At 47.4% G+C, this 17,739-nt stretch overlaps 1 protein-coding gene across 3 annotated transcripts in view; it reads right to left on the bottom strand.

Moving 5' to 3' along the window:
- The window catches only part of LOC141273132 (uncharacterized), a 90,028-nt gene that overhangs the window by 19,713 nt on the left and 52,576 nt on the right, over window positions 1-17,739 (bottom strand). Inside the window, exon 1 of one of the 3 annotated variants that reach the window (XM_073684572.1) lies at window positions 8,217-8,369. The exons of the other annotated variants lie outside the window; for them this stretch is intronic. The gene's annotated coding sequence lies outside the window, so the exon portion shown is untranslated. Of the gene's footprint in view, window positions 1-8,216; window positions 8,370-17,739 lie in introns of those variants that run through there. 3 annotated transcript variants of the gene reach the window in all.

Genomic DNA, 17,739 nt, shown 5'->3' on the forward strand with positions numbered 1-17,739 from the left:
GAACCGAGGCCCTAACTTGTAAGAAGGTATCTTGAGTCGGACATATTTAGATGAGAGCCAGACTTTATCTCCAGGACGAAATTGTGGAGGATCCAGGCGTTTTTTGTCAGCGTGTCTTTTCATCCGTTCGGACGACTGAAGGAGTGCGGATCGGGTACTCTCCCAAATGGAGGAAAATTTGCTAACGAGAGATTCCGCAGCCGGGTTGTCCACAGAGGTGGAGACAGGAAAAGGAATCCGAGGATGCTGACCGAAGACTACAAAAAACGGGGATTTGGAGGAGGATTCGCTCTCGTGATTGTTATAAGAGAACTCGGCCCATGGTAGGAGATCCACCCAGTCTGAATGATGGGCATTAACGAAGTGCCGGAGGTAACTGGTCAGGTTCTGATTGATCCGCTCCACTTGACCATTGGACTGTGGGTGGTAAGCGGAAGAGAAGTCCAGGGTGACGTCTAGCAGTTTACAAGTGGCTCTCCAGAAACGTAAGGTGAACTGTACCCCACGATCCGACACGATGTGGAGAGGCAGGCCATGAAGACGGAAGATGTGGCGGATAAAGTCTTTAGCCAGCTCGGGTGCAGACGGGAGGGCTGGCAGGGGAATAAAGTGAGCCATCTTGGAAAAGCGATCAGCGACCACCCAAATGACCGTACAACCGGCGGAGACGGGGAGATCAGTTATGAAGTCCATAGCAATATGCTGCCAGGGGGCAGCAGGCACAGGAAGCGGAAGGAGGCGACCGGCTGGCAGGTGTCTCGGGACTTTGTTGCGGGCGCAGGACACACAGGCAGAAACAAAGTCTATTACGTCCTTGTGCAGGGTAGGCCACCAGTAGTGCCGGGCAATAAGCTGGAGGGTCTTTTTCTGACCGGCGTGGCCAGCTAGTTTAGACGAATGGCCCCAGTGTAGGATCTTCTTCCGATCAGGTACTGAAACAAACGTCTTACCGGGAGGGAGACGATTTAGACTCACGGGAGCCACCTGCATTACTCTGGCGGGATTGATGATATGTTTAGGTTCTTCCTCGAGATCGGACACCAGAAAGGATCGGGACAAGGCGTCTGCTTTGACGTTTTTGTCAGCCGGGCGAAAATGAAGAACAAAATCAAAGCGAGCAAAAAACAAGGACCACCGGGCTTGGCGCGGGTTAAGTCTCTGGGCATGCTGGAGGTAAGCCAAGTTATTGTGGTCAGTGTAAATTATTACCGGGTGAAGAGCCCCCTCGAGTAGGTAACGCCACTCCTCCAACGCCAGCTTGATGGCCAATAACTCTCGGTCTCCTATGGAATAGTTGCGCTCAGAAGAGGAGAAGAGTTTGGAGAAGAAGCCACAAGTTACCATTCTCCCGGAAGATGATTTTTGAGTAAGTACCGCTCCGGCTCCAGAGGAGGAGGCGTCAACTTCCAGGAAGAACTGCTTGTTGCCGTCCGGGCGATGCAGCACCGGGGCGGAAGAGAAGGCCTGTTTTAGGGAAAGAAAGGCCTCCTCTGCTTCGGGCGGCCACTCTTTGGGATTAGTACCCTTACGGGTGAGCGCGGAAATTGGGGCAGTCCGGGAAGAGAAGTGTGGTATGAAGAGGCGGTAGTAGTTAGCGAAGCCCAGGAATCGCTGAATGGCCTTCAACCCCTCCGGTCGAGGCCATTTCTCGATGGCAGACAGTTTCTCTGGATCCATTCGTAGGCCGGTCTGAGAAATAATGTAGCCCAAAAACGGAAGCGAGGTCTGCTCAAAGAGGCACTTCTCGTATTTAGCGAAGAGGTGATTCTGCCTGAGCCTGAGCAGGACCTGACGAACGTCCCTCCGGTGAGTCTGGATATCCGGAGAGAAGACCAAGATGTCGTCCAGGTACACCACTACGCAGGAGTAGAGAAGGTCCCGGAAGATGTCATTGACCAACTCTTGAAAGACGGCAGGAGCGTTACAGAGACCAAAGGGCATTACCAGATATTCATAGTGGCCGTCCCGGGTGTTGAATGCCGTCTTCCATTCATCCCCCTGACGGATACGAACCAGGTTGTACGCCCCACGGAGGTCCAGTTTGGTGAAGATTCTAGCCCCCCTCAGACGATCAAATAACTCCGGAATGAGCGGAAGGGGGTACTTATTCTTCACCGTGATCTGGTTAAGGCCTCTATAGTCTATACAGGGACGGAGAGAGCCGTCCTTCTTTTTGACGAAAAAGAAGCCTGCTCCCGCCGGGGAGGTAGATTTCCGGATGAATCCCCTGGCCAGATTCTCCTCAATATATTCGGACATCGACCGGGTCTCAGCAGCGGATAATGGATAAATACGCCCACGGGGAGGAGTAGTACCAGGTAACAGGTCGATAGGGCAGTCGTATGGTCTATGAGGGGGTAGTGTCTCTGCTTCCTTTTTATTAAAGACATCAGCATAAGACCAATAAGGAATCGGAAGTCCAGGTAGATTAGCTGGGGTAGGAGAAGGACGGACGGGATGGACGGGAACCAGACAAGTCTTATGGCAGTCCTGTCCCCAGCGAAGGACTTCTCCGGTCTGCCAGTCAAGCACGGGTGCATGTCTCTGGAGCCAAGGTAGACCTAGCAAGAGGGCGTGGGAGAGTCCAGGCAGAACATGAAAGGAGATACTCTCAGAATGCAGCATTCCCACCTGCAGAGTAATGGATTCGGTGAGGAGTTGGATGGGGCGTGGTAAGAGACCCCCATCCACGGCAGCAACAGACAAGGGTACAGCCAGAGGTTTGGTGGGGATGCGGTATTTCTCTACCAGGGACTGTGAAATAAGATTCCCGGCTGCTCCAGAGTCAAGTTGGGCTAGTTCGAAATAACGGTTCTCCCCGCAGACGATTGAGACTGACAACAGCAGAGATGGAGAGGATTTATTCTTGTCTAGGTCGACCTCTCTGAGCGAACCTAGACACAGGCGTTTCCTGACCTCTCCGGGCAGGTACGGATCCGGTGCTCCTTACTGCCACAGTAGAAGCAGCTCCCCTCGGCACGGCGTAAGTCCTGACGGGTTTTGACCATCTTGGTCTGGTCGACCTGCATAGGCTCAGGAGAGTGTACCTGGGTAGAGACGGAGGGAGTGATGGGTTTCTGAAAAGTAGGAGCTAGACGTGGTAACCTCCTCTCACGGGTGACCTCTTTGGCACGCTCCTGGAACCGTAGGTCAATCCGGGTGGCAAGAGTTATTAGGTCATCGAGAGTGGTAGGGATGTCCCGACCGGCAAGTTCATCTTTAATACGGCCGGACAGACCCTCCCAGAAGACGGATACCAGAGCGTCGTTATCCCAGGCCAGCTCCGAGGCAAGGGTACGGAACCGTATGGCATATTGGCCCACGGTGAGACTTCCCTGACGGAGGCGTAGCAGTGATGATGCGGATGAGGTCTTCCGTCCGGGTTCATCGAAGACTTTCCGGAAAGCCGTGAGAAAAGCAGGCAAGTTGGACACCAGGGGGTCTCCTCTCTCCCATAGAGGATTTAGCCAGGCCAGGGCCTCCCCGGTGAGATGGGACATGATGAATGCAATTTTGGCTCGGTCGGAGTTAAACTGGTGGGACAATAGTTCAAAGTGCAGGGTGCACTGATTTATGAAGCCCCGAGCCTGGGCGGAGTCGCCTCCGAAGCGAGGAGGTGCAGAAAGCCGGGGTCCGGGGTAGGATACCATGGTATTAGTGGGCAGCGGAGCTGCCGGATTGCGAGACATGGCACTGGCGGAGGTTGCTGGTGGAGCAGTCAGAGTGTCCAGGCGAGTATTGACATTCCGCAGGTGACCCAGGATGGACTCCTGTTGGGACCTTTGACGGGACAGTTCATGACACAGGTCCGAGAGCGAGGGAGCTTGGGTGCCACCGGGTTCCATGGCCCGAGCAAACTGTAACGGGTCTGGGAGGCGGAACCTCTGAGCTACTATACAAGGGGGCGGTCCTTGTAAGGGAGCGGGTGGCGACCAGGGAAGACGGGCAGGAAGTCACAGCAGGTGACCGGGACAGTCTCTGAGTGAACGGGCTGGAGGTCACGGCAAGTGACCGGGGCAGTCTTTGGATGAACGGGCAGATGGTCACGGCAAGTGACCGGGGCAGTCTCTGGATGAACGGGCAGATGGTCACGGCAAGTGACCGGGGCAGTCTCTGAATGAACGGGCAGATGGTCACGGCAAGTGACCGGGGCAGTCTCTGAATGAACGGGCAGATGGTCACGGCAAGTGACCGGGGCAGTCTCTGAATGAACGGGCAGATGGTCACGGCAAGTGACCGGGGCAGTCTCTGAATGAACGGGCAGATGGTCACGGCAAGTGACCGGGGCAGTCTCTGAATGAACGGGCAGATGGTCACGGCAAGTGACCGGGGCAGTCTCTGGGTAAAGGGTTGGTACGACCTGTGGCGGCTGATGATAGACGTGAGCTCCCAGGTGAGCAGGCGAGAGTCTTTGGATGAACGGGTGGTCACAGCATGTGACGGCGGAGCCTCCAGGAAGACCAACAGACAGGCAGCAGATGAGCGCTCCCAGGTGAGCGGCCAGAAGTCTCTGGACAGGCGGGTGGTCACAGCACGTGACGGCAGTGCCTCCAGGTAGGCTAGCAGGCAGGTAGCAGATGTGTGCTCCCAGGTGAGCAGGCAAGCTGGTCCATAGACAGACTGACAGGAGTTGGAAGGCAGACCGTCGGACCTCAGGCAAGCAGGCAGGTGGCTGAAGTGCGCTCCCAGGTGAGCGGACAGGCTGGTCCTTAGACAGACTGACAGGAGTAGTAAGGCAGACCGTCGGACCTCAGACTAGCAGGCAGGTAGCAGATAATCAGGCAGGAATAAGACAGCAAGCTGGCAGGAATCTGGCAGGTAACTGGCAACGGGACCTGAGGGCTGAAGCAGAGTAGTGAACAGTGCAACAACATTGCTCGGGCACCTCCATTTTGGAGGAGGTGCCTTATATATGGTGAAGTCCTCCGGCCATTGGCCGGGGACTCCTTAGGACGGCGCGCGCGGCCCCTTTAAGAGGGAGGGAGAGCGCGCGCGCGCCCTAAGCACAGTGGCCGGGAAGGAGCGCGCGCTGCCAGCAGAGCGGGAGGAGGACGCCGGGCACGGAGCAGAGAGGTGAGGGGAACAGCGTCCCTGCCTATCAGAGGGCAGGGACGCCGGCGCTACACACTGTATACACATCGCTTTACTAGCACAGTGTATGCAGTAATAGGAAGCAATGACAGCACTTCCTCCAACATACAGTAGCGGTTATGTAATCATTGTGTATAGCGTATGAGCAAGAGCTGGTGGGTCATGCGAGACACAGACAGCTCTGCTTTGCATCCAGTAGGTTGCACTTCCCCTGTAACTGTGGGTAATATACCAGCTCCAGTTACAAGGGAAATAAGATTAATATAAAAGTAATTAAATATTGAAATGCCCCCCAAAGGTCAGTTACGACCTTACTGGGGCACAATGTGTAAACTAAATGAAATAAAAATAGAGTGTAAAAAATAAATAAAAATGCCGGTGTCAATACAAATCACTGTTATTAACCCCACCCCTGAAAAAAAGAAACAAAAAGTGTCCAATATAAAAAAATAATTGTTAAACAATGGGAAACAAATTTTTTAAAAGTATTTTAGTAATCCTTTGTGGATCCTTCCTTATTTGATCACCGATATCACCCGATATTAGCAACAACAAAAAAAAGAAAATTAATTCTCATGTATCATGAAAAAAAGGCTCGAAAATTGTAATTTGCAGCTCTTTATACTGCATGTACAGACAAAAAGAAAATGTGCCTGGTCATAAACGGGGGTAAATGGCCTGGTTTTTAACTGGTTAAATCAGTACATGTTTTTTTTAGCTACTGTTCCTGGCTGAGTTCTCTTACATCAGCAAGGGCATTGAAGATGAAACGTGGCTGGGTCTTTCAGCATGACAATGATCCCAAGCACACCGCCAGGGCAACAAAGGAGTGGCTTCATAAGAAGCATTTCAAGGTCCTGGAGTGGCCTAGCCAGTATCCTGATCTAAACCCTATAGAAAGGAAACCTTTGGAGGGAGTTGAAAGTCCGTGTTGCCCAGCGACAGCCACACAACATTACTGCTCTAGAGGAGATCTGCATGGAGGAATGGGCCAACATACCAGCAACAGTGTGTGCCAACCTTGTGAAGACTTACAGAAAAGGTTTGACGTCTGTCATTGCCAACAAAGGATATATAACAAAGTATTGAGATGAACTTTTGTAATTGACCAGATACTTATTTTCCACCAAAATTTGAAAAAAAAATTCTTTCCAAATCAGACAATGTGATTTTCAGGATTTGTTTTCTCATTTTGTCTCTCATATTGAGGTCTACCTATGATGTCAATTACAGGCCTCTCTCATGTTTTTAAGTGGGAGAACTTGCACAACTGGTGGCTGACGATCCTTTTTTTCCCTCACTGTAGCTGCACTATGCAGTGACATTTTAGAACGTCACTGCAGAGTATGAACCACACCGTCCAATCTGTAAGTGGTTAAATGGAATCTCACCTTGGAAAATGCTTTTTTCCTCTAGGTATAGGATCAATCTGCACATAAATAACATTACCGAGCTACCTCACTGAAAGTGGGTCTACCGAAAATAAAACGGAACTTATTTCAGCTTTCTGTCGTAGGGGCATACATGGAGCGGCTACAGTCACCTCTCACTATACTGTGAACACTGGCTGTAAGAACTCCCCAGCACTGTGATTGACAGCACTCTGTCTCTGTGCTGCAGAGACGGCTGTCAGAATGCCAGGCGATTACGGACCATGAGCAGTGAGATTTGTGACCCATATAGGAGGCTGTTGAGTTCAGGACAGGATACTCACAGCCATTTCGTGCAGTACGGACTGTGCATGTTGGATGTGAGAAGCCGATCATACTGATATGACGTTACCACAGATTATAATAACAATAGATGGAGGCCCGATGCCATCGCATCGGGAGGGCGGTAATGTCACGACGGGGGAAGGCTTTGCAGCGCCGTCTCCCCCCTGTGCTCTGTCTCTCCCCCCATCTGCTGTCTTCTCCTCTCATATGATCTCTTCTTTGACCTGTGTACCCCATGTGCTCTCCCCCTTGTCTGCTCTCTCTCTCCACCCCTGTGCTGTCTTCTTCCCTCGTGTGTTCTCTCATTTGAGCTGTCTCCCTGCACAGTAAATCAGACAGCCGCCATCTTTGTGCAGGCAGATAGCGGCGGTCACATTAAAACTGCGTTCCTCCTGTACAAAGATGGCGGCGGTCAGTGAATCATTCGGCTGATCCTGGCGGCACTGTGTTCGCGACGGTGTTCCGCTGGTGGTACCGCGCAAGAGGCTGGTACCACCAGCGGTTTCCATATTGAGACACCCATCACTTGGGTGTCCCAATATGGCGGTCGATGAACTTCCACCGCTTGGAATTCTGTGATCTGGACACGTCTGGACGGAACAGGATGTGAAGACATTACAAGGTAAGTATATTATAGAGATACTATCAACAAGGCAACCTAAATATCACAGCAAATTTACATACAAAAGTGGCAAAAATATTAATCTAGATGCAGTTCTGCCCATATATCAACATATATCCAAGCTTCAACCTCAGATTTATTCTGATTGGGAAATCTTGCCTATTTACACGGAAGTTTTTGTTCAGTAAGGTTATGTACAGTTCCAACAGATCTAGCCAGCCCTTGTGGCAAAGGGCATTTCTAAAACAGAAATATGCCATTATAATACAAGCTTAGCAGGGTAGATCTTGTTAAACTCCTACAATCTATATAGCGACAGTGAGGTGCTCACCTCACCACGTACAGTGAGGCGCTCACCTCACACACACACACACACACACCTCGCCACGTACAGTGAGGCGCTCACCTCACACACACACACCTCGCCACGTACAGTGAGGCGCTCACCTCACACACACACACCTTGCCACGTACAGTGAGGCGCTCACCTCACACACACACCTTGCCACGTACAGTGAGGCGCTCACCTCACACACACACCTTGCCACGTACAGTGAGGCGCTCACCTCACACACACACCTTGCCACGTACAGTGAGGCGCTCACCTCACACACACACACCTTGCCACGTACAGTGAGGCGCTCACCTCACACACACACCTTGCCATGTACAGTGAGGCGCTCACCTCCCCCCCCCCCACACACACACACAATGAACAGACTCCTACTAATCACAGTCACACATACAGCAGACTCACTATATGTACACACACAGATGTAGCCTCCTACCTTCCTGCTGGTGATATAAGAGCAGGAGGCGCACTACCGGCCATTTCCTAGCAGCATGCTTGTGATGCACAGGATGGACATGTTCTTTTACTTTTCCCAATAACAGCCCTGCACTCTTGCTATTTGTCCTGACCACTGAGGCTGCAGGCATCAAGTTACAGCATTCAGAAGCTTCTAGTGAGGGGAAGTTTCTAGCATCAGAGAAGGGGGGAGTTAACCCTTGGATGTCAGGGCCCAGCCTGCCCCTGATGACAAAGTCTTTACAACCAGTTTGTTAAGTGCCAATAAGGCGGTTATCAGGTTATTTAATAATAATCACAGTTATAGAAAAGAAGATTGGGGTGGCAAAAAAAGTTCAAGAAATACCTCAATAGAGTTAAAGAGAAGACCAGATTAAATCAAAACCCTCTCCGATCATATCCGTAAATATTAAATCTCTCAGGCATCAAGAATACCTCACAAGGCAAAGGAAATTTGTTCTCTCTACGTAAAACCAAGGCCTTGCATTACTGACAAGCTAACAAAGCTTCAAAGATATAATAGTACTTTATTCTTTAACCTCTTAGCGAAGACAAGGAGTCCCTTTCTGCTACACAAATGCCAACAAATGCGCTAATTATTTTTCAAAACTCTATAACCTTAAAGGGTTTGTCCAAGCTTTAAGACTGCAGACTTGTGAATCCTCACATTGTGCGCAGCGTGCTTTGAGGATTCACTGGTGCCAGCAGCAAGACCGAGCAGTCATGTGACCGCAAGTATGTGATATGCACACTCCTGGCCACATTTCAACTAGATGTGCGCGGCCTCGCTCAATTCACTTGTGTTGCGCATGTCTGGTAGGAATGTGGCCAGGAGTATGCATATCACATATTTGTGGTCACATGACCCCCCGGTCCCACCGATCGTCATATTCCTCGGTTTCCACTCCGGTCCTGGATCACATGACTTTTATTTCTGACTTCATGGATCACACAGGGGGTTTACATGTGAGCCTGAGGTCACTTTTACAATTTAAGTCGATGGATGAGCTCTGATTATAAAAGCAACTTCTAGCTCACACATAGACTCCAGTGTGATCCAGATAGTCGGAATAAGAGATGGCATGGAATAAGTTATATACCGTATACATTTAGGCTAAGTGCCCACGATGTAGAAATGCTGCAGATTTTTCCCGCATCTCCCTGGCAGGAAAAACGCATGAGGATTGTACATGCGTTTTTCCTGCCAGGGACAAGTGTAAATGAAGCGTTCTTCACATGCATTTCCCCATGCGGGTTGACAAGCGCTTTCCAAGCGATTTTAGCATCACTTGGAAAGTGCTTGACAACTTGGTCACACTATATAAATCCATGCAACCGGCATGCATTTATATAGTGTGACCAAGTTAATAGTTGAAAAAAAGATTAAAAATGGTAAAAAAACCCCTAAAAATTATACTTAAATTCTGATGGCACGCGGTCTTCTCTCCGATGCGTCCGGTCTCTTGTACGGCTCGCGGTGGTGTGAAAGGACCTTCCATGACCTCATTTAGTCATGTGACAGGTCACGTGACCGCCGACGTCAGCGGTCGCGTCACCTGTCACATGGAAGGTCCTTTTAGACCATCGGGAGCCGTCTGGGAGCCAGGACGCATCATACAGGAGACCGGGGGACATCGGAAGGTAAGTATATGTTTATTTTTTATTTTAAATTCTTTTTTTAACAGGTACTAAGGTACCCGGGTCTGGAGGAGAGTCTCCTCTTCTCCAGAGCCGGGTACCATCTGCACATTGAACAGTGTGATATCCGCTTGTGCACATGTAGTCATGCGGATATCAAGCATTTCAATGCAAGTCAATGGCGGCAATTACGCTGCGTGTCCGCAAAATTAATGGACATGCTGCGGATTTTTCCGCAATGATAATCCGCAGCGGAAATTTCCGCAGGATATGCACAGCACATGCGGATTATCATTGGGGACCATGGGGCACGTATTACCAAGCGTTTTTTCTTGAAAAACGCATAGTGGGCACGCAGCCTTACAAAGATTTAGACAATAAAACGTTATGGTTTAAGTCAGACTCACAAACCCTCAACTCTCAGAAGAAGGGATAAATTATTTTTTTTTAAAATATTAGACTTCCAACCTTCACTGAGGAACAACAAACTGTCCTTAAGTAATTACTGGCTGACAGTGAGTAAATAAGCTCCTCTCTCATACGCATCATGATCAAGTCGGGTCCACGGGAAACAGACAAAACTGGAGATTAATGACATTTACCTACAAACGGCTATGTCACTACTTTCCTAATCCTGTGCTGTAGAAATGACATTAGAACTCTCATCCTGAAATTTCTGGATCTATAATGGTATGTCAGGGATGTCCCATATACCCTCTAGTATTCGCAATGGAACCATTTGCCTAAGTAGAAGATTTAATTACAGGATTTCAAGAGGGGGAAGGGGCAAGGGGGGATTAGACCATCACATTGGTCTGTTGGCAGATGATGTCCTGGTGGTGATGGACAATCCTATCTCCTCATTACATTAATACTTGACCTAATTAAGACTTTTAGTGGAATATTGTATTACAAAATTAATCTCCTTAAAAATCACAGGTCTTAACCCCTTCCCGCCAATGTCCATTTTCACATTCCTGACCAAACCCACTTTTTTTTTTTTTTTTTTTTAAACTGACATGTGACACGTTTTGTGGTAATGAATTTGGAATGCTTCTACAACCCCTGGCAAAAATTATGGAATCCCCAGGTTCGGCGGATGTTCATTCAGTTGTTTAATGTTGTTGAAAAAAAGCAGATCACAGACATGGCACAAAACTAAAGTCATTTCAAATGGCAACTTTAGGGCTTTAAGAAACACTAAAAGAAATCAAGATTAAAAATGTGGTACTCAGTAAGGGTAATTTTTTTCAGACCAAGTAGAGGGAAAAAAAATTATGGAATCACAATTCTGAGGAAAAAATTATGGAATCATAAAAAACAAACACACAAAAGAACACTAATACATCACTAGTATTTTGTTGCACCACCTCTGGATTTAATAACAGCTTGCAGTCTCTGAGGCATGTACTTAATGAGTGACAAACCGTACTCTTCATCAATCTGGCTCCAACTTTCTCTGATTGCTTTTGCCAGATCAGCTTTGCAGGTTGGAGCCTTGTCATGGACCATTTTCTTCAACTTCCACCAAAGATTTTCAATTGGATTGAGATCCGGACTATTTGCAGGCCATGACATTGAGCTTGTGTGTCTTCTTTCATGGAATGTTTTCACAGTTTTTGCTCTATGGCAGGATGCATTATCATCTTGAAAAATGGTATCATCCCCAAACATCCTTTCAATTGATGGGATAAGAAAACTGTCCAAACTATCAATGTAAACTTGGGCATTTATTGAAGATGTAATGACAGCCATCTCCCCAGTGCCTTTACCTGACATGTTCTCTTCATGCAGTCATCTTTATAAATCTCATTGGAACGGCACCAAACAAAAGTTCCAGCATCATCACCTTGCCCAATGCAGATTCACGATTCATCACAGAATATGACTTTGATCCAGTCATCCACAGTCCACGATTGCTTTTCCTTAGCCCATTGTAACCTTATTTTTTTCTGTTTAGGTGTTAATGATGGCTTTTGCTTAGCTTTTCTGTATATAAATCCCATTTCCTTTAGGCGGTTTCTTACAGTTCGGTCACAGACATGGACTCCAGTTTCCTCCCATTCGTTCCTCATTTGTTTTGTTGTGCATTTCCTGTTTTGGAGACATATTGCTTTAAGTTTCCGATCTTGACGCTTTGATGTCTTCCTTGGTCTACCAGTATGTTTGCCTTTAACAACCTTCCCATGTTGTTTGTATTTTGTCCAGATTTTAGACACAGCTGACTGAACAACCAACATCTTTTGCAACATTGCGTGATGATTTACCTTCTTTTAAGAGTTTGATAATCCTCTCCTTTGTTTCAATTGACATCTTTCGTGTTGGAGCCATGATTCATGTCAGTCCACTTGGAGCAACAGCTCTCCAAGGTGTAATCACTTTTTTCGATGCAGACCAACGAGCAGATCTAATTTGTTGCAGGTGTTAGTTTTGGAAATCAAAATTTACAGGGCGATTCCATAATTTTTTCCCTCTGCTTGGTCTGAAAAAAAATTTCCCTTACCGAGTACCACATTTTTTACCTTGATTTCTTTTAGTGTTTCTTAAAGCCATAAAGTTGCCATTTGAAATGACTTTAGTTTTGTGCCCTGTCTGTGATCTGCTTTTTTTCAACAACATTAAATAACTGAATGAACATCCTCCAAGCCCGGTGATTCCATAATTTTTGCCAGGGGTTGTACAAAGCCCAGTGACTCTGAGACTGTTTTACCTCAGAATCATTGGGATTGGTTCCGAGATAAAACAGAAGCTGGCATCTGACGTTGGCATGTCAGGCATTGGCGTAGCATGGCAGTGACATCATGTGTTGCCATAGCAGGCACGCCAATGTCAGCTGCCGACGCTGCTGGCCTCTGATTGGCTGCTGACGTGTATTGCAGCGCAGGTAACCAGAGGGTCCCTGCACTGCAATACACTTCAGCTGAATACGAGCCCTAGGACACATCCAGCTGAAGCCTGGAAGAGGATGCCAGGATGGGGGAAATTTATATAGCACGATGGGCGACAAATACCGGGAAAGTGCCCAGGATGGGGGCCATTACTACATAATGGGAAGGGGACGAACATGCATGTCTTTACAGGATTTAGATCGCTGCAAGGGTCTATATATCTGACCAACATGCTGGGTAGGGGGGGGGGTTCAGGTCCAAATTTCTCAATCAGGCCCATCGGACTCTAGTTACGCTACTGTGCTTTATAAAAAACACTGGGAAGTGAAAATGAAAAATTACATTTTTTTTCCATAGAAATTTTGTTTTAGCTCCAAATTTTCTCTTTTTACAAGAGTAAAGGAAAAAATGGACCCCGCAATTTGCACAGCAACATCTCCTGCGTATGCCTATTCCCCCATATATGGCTGGCAACTACTGTTTGGACACATGGCATGGCACCGAAGAGAAGGTGCGTTATTTGACATTTGGCTGGAATAGATTGTAGACGACATGTAACATTTGCAGTACCCCCAATATGCCAAAACAGCAGAAACCCCCCACAAGTAACCTCATTTTGGAAACGATGTCCTTCAAAGAATTCATATATGGGTGTGGTAACCTTTATGGACACACAGGTGCTTCACGAAGGTTTATAACATTGGGACACAAAAATGAAAAATTTAATTTTTACACTAAACTTATGCTTTAGCCCCAAATTTTTCATTTTCACAAAGGTTAGTAGGAGAAAATGGACCCCAAAATATGTAAAACAGGTTTTCCCGAACATAGCACTAACTCATAGGTGATCAGAAACAACGGTTTGAACACACGACAGGGCTTAGAAGGGAAGAAACGCTATTTGGCTTTTGTAGTGCAGATTTTTCTGGAGTTGCTTGCGGGTGCCACTTGAAAAATCATCAAGGTCCAAAAACAGTAGAAATTCTTCATATTTCATGAAACTCCCCACCTAACAAGCACAGGGAATATAATATACAGCTATTTACCATATATTGCATATTTTAAGACGCACTCCGAAATTTGGGGAGGAAAATAGGAAAAAAATGTTTTTAATAAAATGGTGATGCGTCTTATAGTCCGCTTTTTACTGGGGGAGTGGGGTCCCAGGAGATAGGGTCCCTGCTGCAGGAAGCTGGTGGCGACAGGAGTGGGGTGATGCTGCAGGCCCCGTGCTAGTAGGGGGATGAAAGGGTGCAGCAGGACCCGGGCTTTTACAAAATGTCGGGAGTCCCTGCACATCACATTATTATTATTATAGCGCCATTTATTCCATGGCACTTTACATGTGAAAAAGGGATATACATACAAGAACAATTACAATAATCTTGAACACAATGTGACAGCGACTGGTACAGGAGGAACGAGGTCCCTGCTCGCGAGGGCTCACAATCTACAAGGGATGGGAGAAAATAGAGTAGGTGAGGGTAAAGCTGGTTGTGCAGTGGTGTGGTGGATCAGTGGTTACTGCAGGTTGTAGGCTTGTCGAAAGAGGTGGGTCTTCAGGCTCCTTTTGAAGGTTTCCACGGTAGGCGAGAGTCTGACGTGTTGGGGTAGAGAGTTTCAGAGTAGGAGGGAAGCACGGGAGAAATCTTGTATGCGATAGCGGGAGGAGGAGATAAGAGGGGAGTAGAGAAGAAGATCTTGTGAGGATCGGAGGTTGCGTGCGGGTATGTAACGGGAGACTAGGTCAGAGATATGTGGAGGAGATAGGTTGTGAATGGCTTTGTATGTCATGGTTAGGATTTTGAACTGGAGTCTCTGAGCAATGGGGAGCCAGTGAAGAGATTGACAGAGGGGAGAGGTTGGGGAATAGCGGGGGGGACAGGTGGATCACACCCTTTTCACTGTGGTGGACTACGGGAAAATGTCAACCAGAGGCGGTGTATGCGCATATTGAGAACCACCGTGGTGAAAAGGATGGGAAGTACAGGGACCCCCGACATTTTCTGAAAGCCCGGGGCCCGCCACAGCCTTTACAACGCAGAACACCCCCTCTCCTCCCAGCCTGGGGGCTGCAGCATTGCCCCTCTTCTGCCTTCACCAGCAGCTTTCTACAGCAGCGACTCTGCCTGCTGGGACTCCGCTCCACTGCAGCTGCCCCCCCAGTAAGCTACATTCAGATTATAAAATGCACCCCCATCCCACCCCCTTAATTTAAGGGAAAAAAGTGCATCTTACAATCTGAAAAATACGGTTTAAGGGATGGGTGTTCATTCCATTATTATCTACATATATGTACATATATTCCATGTACATTCCCCACTTCATAAGCTCAGGGAATACGATATACATTATATATTTACCGTATATGGGATGTGTGTTCATTTATCCATAATGTAAATATATTCCTGTGTACATTCCCTACCTAACAAGCAAAAGAAATACAATACATAACTGTTTATATGGGATATGTGCTCATTCCTCTATAAGGCTAAGTGCCCACGATGCAGAAATGCTGCATATTTTTTCAGCTTCTCCCTGGCAGGATAAACGCATGTGGATTGTACATGCGGATTGTACATGCGTTTTTCCTGCCAGGTAGAAGCGTTTGTCAGGCGTCTTTGCATGCATTTCTGCATGCGGGTTGACAAGAGCTTTTCCAAGCAATTTTAGCATCACTTGGAAAGTGCTTGACAACTTGGTCACACTATATAAATCCATGCAACCGGCATGTATAGTGTGACCAAGTAATAGTTTAAAAAAAAAAAAAAAAAAAAAGAATAAGAATGGTAAAAAATAAAGATTATACTTACCTTCCGATGTCCCCCGGTGTTTTCTCTGCTCCATCTGGTCTGTTGTATGGGTGGGAGTGGTGTGAAAGGACCTGCGATGACGTCATTGAGTCATGTGACAGGTCACACGACAGCCGCCGTCAGCGGGTACCATCCGCACATAGAATCGCATAATATCCGCATGTGCAAATGTGCTGACACGGATAATATGCGTTTCAATGCAAGTTAATGGCGGCAATTACGCTGCGTGTCCGCAAAATTAATGGACATGCTGCGTATTTTTCCGTAATGATAATCCGCAGCGGAAATTTCCGCAGCATGTGCACAGCACATGAGGATTATCATTGGGGACCATGGGGCACGTATTACCAAGCGTTTAAGCGTTTTCGCTGCGGAAATTCTGCGGCAAAAACGCTTGAAGAACGCATAGTGGGCACGCAGCCTAATATACACATATTCCATGCACATTCCCACATAACGAGCACAGGGAATGCAAGAAAAAAAAGGTTTATATGGGATGTGTTCAATCCACTATAATTTGCACATATTCCATTTTTACTCCCCACCTAACATGCACAGAGAATACACTATACAGCTGGTTATATAAACTATTTGCTGATTACACTATAAACTGCACATATTCCATTTTTATTAATTTCCTACCTACAATCACATGGAATACAATATATGTATGTGTGTGTGCATTTATAAGAGAGATGTGTTCATTTCATGTTTATTCCCTACAGAAAAAGCCTGAGAAACTCATTTAACATCTCTTTATAGTGGATTTGTGTTCATTCCTCCATAATGTAAACATATCCCATGTAGATTCCCCACCTAACAAGCACAGGGAATCCAATATACACCTGCTTATATGGGATAGGTGCTCATTCCTCTATAATCTGCACATATTCCATATACATTGCCTAACACCTAACAAGTACAGGGCATATTATATACATCTGTTTACATGGCATATTTGTTAGTTCATGGTCGCTTCTACATTGAGGCTAGACGAGCCTCTCAACTCAGATGGTGGTCTGAGGAGTCTCTTAAAGGGGCGGCAAAAGGCCGATGAGTGAGGTATATATCCTTCGCTTCGTGGATCAGCCTCATTCAAGTAAGCACATTCATTCTACAGGTTTCACATTATATCGAGCCAGATTGTCTTTTATAGCTCTAGACCAGGGGTCTCAAACACGCAGCCCACATGCGGCCCGTCAGGCTGCTTCATGCAGCCCGCAGGCACAATAGACACCAATCGCGGCCCGGTACAGGAGCCGCCGACAGCTGCGCTTTAGCTCAGTGTATTGCCGCGCAGATACCGGCTCTCAGCACAGCAATACCAGTGTCAGCCGCCGGCCTATCAGAGGTCAGCAGCTGACACCTGCGCATGGCAGTGACGTCATACGCCGCTGCACTGGGACACAGATGTCAGCTGCTGGCCTCTGATAGGCCGGCGGCTGACATTGGTATTGCTGTGCAGAGAGCCGGTCTCTGTGCAGCAATACACTGAGCTAAAGCGCAGCTGTCGGCGGCTCCTGTACTGGGCCGCGATCGGGGTCTATGGTGCCTGCAGGCCACAGGTGCAGAAAGGACGCCTAGGGAACGGAGGACAGATGAGAAGAATCTTTTTTTATTTTTCTCTTATATGTGTATGTGAAGAACGGCACAAGGGACCAGGATGGGGGACCTTCCTCCAACATGGGGACCAGGATGGAGGACATTACTACAAGATTTGGACCAGGATGGAGGACATTACTACAAGAGGGGGACATAACAAGATGGGGACCAGGATGGGGCGTTACTTCAAGATGAGGACATATCTACAATATGGGGACCAGGATGGGAGACATTACAACAAGATGGGGACCAGGAAGGAGGACATTACTACAAGATTTGGACCAGGATGGAGGACATTACTACAAGAGGGGGACATAAGATGGGGACCAGGATGGGGCGTTACTTCAAGATGAGGACATATCTACAATATGGGGACCAGGATGGGAGACATTACAACAAGATGGGGACCAGTATGGAATATTACAAGATGGGGACAAACATGGGGGACATTACTACAAGATGTTTGCCAGAAAAACTTCAAAATAAAGCATGAAAAAATATTTTGCCACTAAAAATGCTGCTTTATATATAAAACTAAAGTAAACAAAAAAAGTGCACATTT

Source organism: Phyllobates terribilis, unplaced genomic scaffold (assembly GCF_046119375.1).
Source record: "Phyllobates terribilis strain yellow unplaced genomic scaffold, ASM4611937v1 Scaffold_5__5_contigs__length_657084704, whole genome shotgun sequence".
NCBI lineage: Eukaryota > Metazoa > Chordata > Amphibia > Anura > Dendrobatidae > Phyllobates > Phyllobates terribilis.